Below are 6,740 nucleotides of genomic sequence, written 5' to 3' on the forward strand. Positions count from 1 at the left end.
TAAAAACAATCTGTGACTTCTGAATATATAGCTTCATTTCTCACCAGTATTAGTTATTTTGCCAAACCAAGTTTTCTCGAGTTAATATCCTCCTAACAAAACAAACTATCAAAAATGTACTTGGTAAGAGAACTCATGTGCACACATACTCACATACACAAACATACACTCACATACTTCTTATCTGACTTTAATTCCACACTATCATTAGGTCTTAGTCATCATTTCCTTAGTTCCAGGGTTATGGTCATCTATAGTCAAAAAGAAAGCATCCTTTCTTTTTTAGAGTCAGCATGCTCTTGCCTTCTGTTGATTATCCCCAAGGATTCAATGGTCTGAAATAGTCATCAGATGATTTATTTGTTGTTATAGGGAATGTGTAAGGTAGTTACTCAGTTCATTCAGAGTAAACACCTAAGTCCTTATACTGGCCCCAAAGTCTTCCATGATCTGCCCCTGCTTCCTTACCACTCTGACCTCATGGTCTAAGTTTACAGGGCTTTGTGCAAGATCTGAGTTCCCTGACCAGGGATCAAACCTGTGCCCCCTGCAGTGGAAGCACAGAATCCTAACCACTGGACCACCAGGGAGGTCCCCATATCCCTTTTGCAATATATGTATCTTTCCTTAGAGAAGCATCTATAATCAATTCCACAGTACTTACATTGAAATGCATAAGTTCATAATTAGGTAATGAAAAGGACGAAACAAGACAACTAAAGCTTAGATTTCAGGGCAGGCCCAGCACTGGACACACGTGGGCGCTCAGTGGGAGTTTGCTGCTGGCAAAATCGGCAGCAGTGACTGTTGCTGGGCTGACTCAGATGGGAGCGTTTCTCCATCTTCTATCCTGGTGACCTATTCATAACAGATCACCTGGTAGATAAGAGGCTTCAAAATTAGATGTTCCCAGATGTTTTTCAACCAGAGACTAATTCCGAGGCTAATTCGACTCTCAGAAGCTTTCCTGGAGACTTGCCTTTTTAAACAGTTCACTGAGCATTGACATTACTGTCCATGGCTTTGGCGGGAGCAAAAAGAACACGCCTCATCTTATGCTCTGTAAGTTGTATCATCTTACCGGTACTCAATATATTGCGGAATCATCTCTTAGAACAACATGGTTGTTTTTCGGCAAATACTAATAGCAGCTGTGTCTGCATCTCTTCTGAGGTTAAGGCTTTAGAGCAGCATAAAGCCATCATGATTATGAAGGATCATCTGGTGAGCCAGCAAAAAAGTATACATTGAGTATAGAAATGCTTCTTGAGTCCATGACACAGCCTGTTTGGGGCCAGGGTCAGAGGAGTGATGTATCCAGTGAAATAGGGGTGACTGTATTCCCACCATGAAATAACTGCTGTGTCCTGATCGCATGATGTTTGTTCAAAGTGGCCTCAGCTATCCAGAGTTGCCAACTTTCTGGATGAGATGAAAATTCCCGGGGGTCACTAAGGACATCTGTATCATTTCTGCCCACCAGGGCTCATGGGTTTAAAATGGGGGTGGGGGGTGGAAATCTAACCCAGTAATAAACACAGCCAAGCAGCCACTTTGAACCGTATGATCCAGAGAGGATTAGGCCCCTAGCTTCAGTTCTACCATGCGACCTTGGACTAGTAATGTGACCTCTCTAACATTCAATTTCTTACTTGTAAGTGTGAGTGAGGGGCTTCCCTGGTGGCTCACTGGTAAAGAATGCACCAGCTAATGCAGGAGATGCAGGTTTAACCCCTAGTCAGGAAGATCTTCTAGAGAAGGAAAATGCAACCCATTCCAGTATTCTTGCCTCAAGAATCCCATGGACTGGTGGGCTAGAATCCATGGGGTCATGAAAGATTCAGACACAGCCTAGGACTAAACGACCAAGTGTGAGTGATGTGTTTCATGGGGTATTCCACAAACTCTTGAAAATAAAATGAAGTGAAAGATGCAAAACTTCTTTATTGACTATAAAGCCCTGTGCCAGTAATAAGGGTTCTTTTTAATCTTTTCTAATCATACAGTTCGGGTGGGTCATGGTGGAGAGGTCTGACAGAATGTGGTCCACTGGAGAAGGGAATGGCAAACCACTTCAGTATTCTTGCCTTGAGAACCCCATGAACAGTATGAAAAGGCAAAATGATAGGATACTGAAAGAGGAACTCCCCAGGTCAGTTGGTGCCCAATATGCTACTGGATATCAGTGGAGAAATAACTCCAGAAAGAATGAAGGGATGGAGCCAAATCAAAAACAATACCCAGCTGTGGATGTGACTGGTGATAGAAGCAAGGTCCGATGCTGTAAAGAGCAATATTGCATAGGAACCTGGAACATCAGGTCTATGAATTAAGGCAAATTGGAAGTGGTCAAACAAGAGATGGCAAGAGTGAATGTCGACGTTCTAGGAATCAGCGAACTGAAATGGACTGGAATGGGTGAATTTAACTCAGATGGCCATTATATCTACTACTGAGGGCAGGAATCCTTCAAAAGAAATGGAGCAGCCATCATGGTCAACAAAAGAGTTCGAAATGCAGTACTTGGATGCAATCTGAAAAACGACAGAATGATCTCTGTTCGTTTCCAAGGCAAACCATTCAATATCACAGTAATCCAAGTCTATGTCCCAACCAGTAATGCTGAAGAAACTGAAGTTGAACGGTTCTATGAAGACCTACAAGACCTTTTAGAACTAACACCCAAAAAAGATGTCCTTTTCATGATAGGGGACTGGAATGCAAAAGTAGGAAGTCAAGAAACACCTGGAGTAACAGGCAAATTTGGCCTTGGAATACAGAATGAACCAGGGCAAGGACTAATAGAATTTTGCCAAGAAAATGCACTGGTCATAGCAAACACCCTCTTTCAAAAACATAAGAGAAGACTCTACACATGAACATCACCAGATGGTCAACACCAAAATCAGATTGATTATATTCTTTGCAGCCAAAAATGGAGAAGCTCTATACAATCAACAAAAACAAGACCAGGAGCTGACTGTGGCTCAGATCATGAACTCCTTATTTCCAAATTCAGACTGAAATTGAAGAAAGTAGGGAAAACCACTAGACCATTCTGCTACTGCTAAGTCACTTCAGTCGTGTCCGACTCTGTGCGATCCCACAGATGGCAGTCCACCAGGCTCTCTCATCCCTGGGATTCTCCAGGCAAGAACACGGGAGTGAGTTGCCATTTCCTTCTCCAATGCATGAAAGTGAAAAGTGAAAGTGAAGTCGCTCAGTCATGTCCGACCCTCAGCGACCCCATGGACTGCAGCCTTCCAGGCTCCTCCGTCCATGGGATTTTCCAGGCAAGAGTACTGGAATGGGGTGCTATTGACCTAAATCAAATCCCTTAAGATTATACAGTGAAAGTGAGAAATAGATTTAAGGGACTAGATCTGATAGATAGAGTGCCTGATGAACTATGGACTGAGGTTTGTGACATTGTACAGAAGACAGGGATCAAGACCATCCCCATGGAAAAGAAATGCAAAAATGCAAAATGGCTGTCTGTGGAGGCCTTAAAAATAGCTGTGAAAAGAAGAGAAGCAAAAAGCAAAGGAGAAAAGGAACAATACAAGCATCTGAATGCAGAGTTCCAAAGAATAGCAAGAAGAGATAAGAAAGCCTTCCTCAGTGATCAATGCAAAGAAATAGAGGAAAACAACAGGATGGGAAAGATTAGAGATCTCTTCAAGAAAATTAGAGATACCAAGGGAACATTCATGCAAAGATGGGCTCGATAAAGGACAGAAATGGTATGGACCTAACAGAAGCAGAAGATATTAAGAAGAGGTGGCAAGAATACACAGAAGAACTGTACAAAAAAGATCTTCACGACCCAGATAATCACGATGGTGTGATCACTGACCTTGAGCCAGACATCCTGGAATGTGAAGTCAAGTGGGCCTTAGGAAGCATCATTACGAATGAACAAAGCTAGTGGATGGAATTCCGGTTAAGCTCTTTCAAATCTTGAAAGATGATGCTGTGAAAGTGCTGCCCTCAATATGCCAGCTAATTTGGAAAACTCAGCAGTGGCCACAGGACTGGAAAAGGTCAGTTTTTATTCCAATCCCAAAGAAAGGCAATGCCAAAGAATGCTCAAACTACCACACAATTGCACTCATCTCACACGCTAGTAAAGTAATGCTCAAAATTCTCCAAGCCAGGCTTCAGCAATACATGAATCGTGAAATTCCAGTTCTTCAAGCTGATTTTAGAAAAGGCAGAGGAACCAGAGATCAAATTGCCAACATCCGCTGGATCATGGAAAAAGCAAGAGAGTTACAGAAAAACATCTATTTCTGCTTTATTGACTATGCCAAAGCCTTTGACTGTGTGGATCACAATAAACTGTGGGAAATTCTGAAAGAGAAGGGAATACCAGACCCCCTGACCTGCCTCTTGAGAAATTTGTATGTAGGTCAGGAAGCAACAGTTAGAACTGGACATGGAACAACAGACTGCTTCCAAATAGGAAAAGGAGTCCATCAAGGCTGTATATTGTCACCCTGCTTATTTAACTTCTATGCAGAGTACATCATGAGAAATGCCTGGCTGGAAGAAGCACAAGCTGGAATCAAGATTGCTGGGAGAAATATCAGTAACCTCAGATATGCAGATGACACCACCCTTATGGCAGAAAGTCAAGAAGAATTAAAAAGCCTTTTGATGAAGGTGAAAGAGGAGAGTGAAAAAGTTGGCTTAAAGCTCAACATTTAGAAAACGAAGATCATGGCATCTGATCCTATCATTTCATGGGAAATAGATGGGGAAACAGTGGAAACAGTGTCAGACTTTATTTTTTGGGCTCCAAAATCATTGCAGATGGTGACTTCAGCCATGAAATTAAAAGATGCTTACTCCTTGGAAGGAAAGTTATGACCAACCTAGATAGCATATTCAAAAGCAGAGACATTACTCTGCCAACAAAGGTCCGTCTAGTCAAGGCTATGGTTTTTCCAGTGGTCATGTATGGATGTGAGAGTTGGACTGTGAAGAAAGCTGAGTGCTGAAGAATTGATGCTTTTGAACTGTGGTGTTGGAGAAGACTCTTGAGAGTCCCTTGGACTGCAAGGAGATCCAACCAGTCCATTCTGAAGGAGATCAGCCCTGGGATTTCTTTGGAAGGAATGATGCTAAAGCTGAAACTCCAGTACTTTGGCCACCTCATGCGAAGAGTTGACTCATTGGAAAAGACTCTGATGCTGGGAGGGACTGGGGGCAGGAGGAGAAGAGGACGACAGAGGATGAGATGGCTGGATGGCATCACCGACTCGATGGACGTGAGTCTGAGTGAACTCTGGGAGTTGGTGATGGACAGGGAGGCCTGGTGTGCTGTGATTCATGGGGTCGCAAAGAGTCGGACACGACTGAGCGACTGAACTGAACTGAACTCATACAGTTAATACTTGTTATTTAAAAATCCAAAGATCAAAAATGCCTAAGGTTTAAAAGAATCCTCTGACCCATTATTAGTCCTCAGAATTGACTGATTTTGACAGTTTGGTGCTTATCTTAAAAATATATATATTCATTTATTTTTGGCTGTGCTGGGTCTTTGTTGCTGCATTGACTTTTCTCTCATTGCAATGAGCGGGGACTATTCTCTAATTGTGGTGTGTGGGCTTCTCATTGTGGTGGCTTTTCCTGTAGTGAAGCTTGGGCTCTAGGGTGTGTGGGCTTCAGTAGTTATGGCTCTCAGGCTCTAGAGCACAGGCTCAAAAAGTTGTAGTGTACAGGATTAGTTGTTCTGCAGCACTGGAATCTTCTTGGATCAGGGATCAAACCCGTGTCTCCTGCATTGGCAGTCAGAGTCTCTACCACCAAGCCACTAAGGAAGCCCTGTGCTTATCTTTGTATACTGTAGGAATGTGTGCATGAGTGTGCATATTCTTTTTTAACAAAAAAGAAATCATTTCCTACTACTCAGTAGAATACTACGCAGTAATTTTTCAGGAGGTAAATTGCTATGTATATATACACATGGAACAATGATATTTTATTTGAAAAAGCTGCAGAATCACATTTATAGTAAGAGATAAAGCTCATGTACACACAGAATGCACAGCTTTTTCTGGGAAGAACACATGGCAAAGGAATGAGGTAATTTCACTTTTTCTTTCACACAGTTCTCTATTATTATCATTTTTATCTTAAGCATATGTACTTTCACAATAATATTAAAGACCATGCAAGAGAAAATGGAGCATAAGTCAATAAAATGGAGATCATATGATACAATTGAATATAGTATTATACATGAGTATAAATGATAGGCCAGAAAAAATATTGAAGAGAAGAATATACTAAAGAAATTTTTATACTGAAGCAAAAATGAAAGTAGACATATGATTTTCAAAATTATTCAGTAGGGAATCGAAAAAAAATGGATCGTGCAGTTTCTGCTGCCAACTTTCTTGCAATATATAACTCGCAAAACCAGAATATCCCGTTCTGCTGACCAGTACTAAATAACGGCCTCTATACTACAAGAGGCAAACAGAAGCAGAAGCAAGGCTCTGCCAAAAAAGGAAGAAGGGCTAAATATGAGCCATGCTCAATTACTTTTGCTTTTTAAATGCCAGTGTTTTAAATACACAAACAATGTGTTGTCTGCACGAAAGTGAACTTGAAATTAACATCAGATACCTTAAAGAAAGGTATGATGTTCAATTGTTAGTTTGCTGTTTTTGCTACTAAATTGTTTTATTTGAAACAGTATTATAGCATATAGGCTAGGGATATAAATC

General features: G+C 41.4%; 1 non-coding gene across 1 annotated transcript; it reads right to left on the reverse strand.

The window, feature by feature from the left end:
* Positions 1-517: 517 nt before the first annotated feature.
* On the reverse strand, positions 518-590 carry TRNAG-UCC (transfer RNA glycine (anticodon UCC)). Its single transcript has one exon. It is a non-coding gene; the product is annotated as a tRNA-Gly (tRNA).
* Positions 591-6,740: the final 6,150 nt, after the last annotated feature.

The sequence above is a fragment of the Bos javanicus genome, chromosome 9 (genome assembly GCF_032452875.1).
Source record: "Bos javanicus breed banteng chromosome 9, ARS-OSU_banteng_1.0, whole genome shotgun sequence".
NCBI classification, from domain to species: Eukaryota; Metazoa; Chordata; class Mammalia; order Artiodactyla; family Bovidae; genus Bos; species Bos javanicus.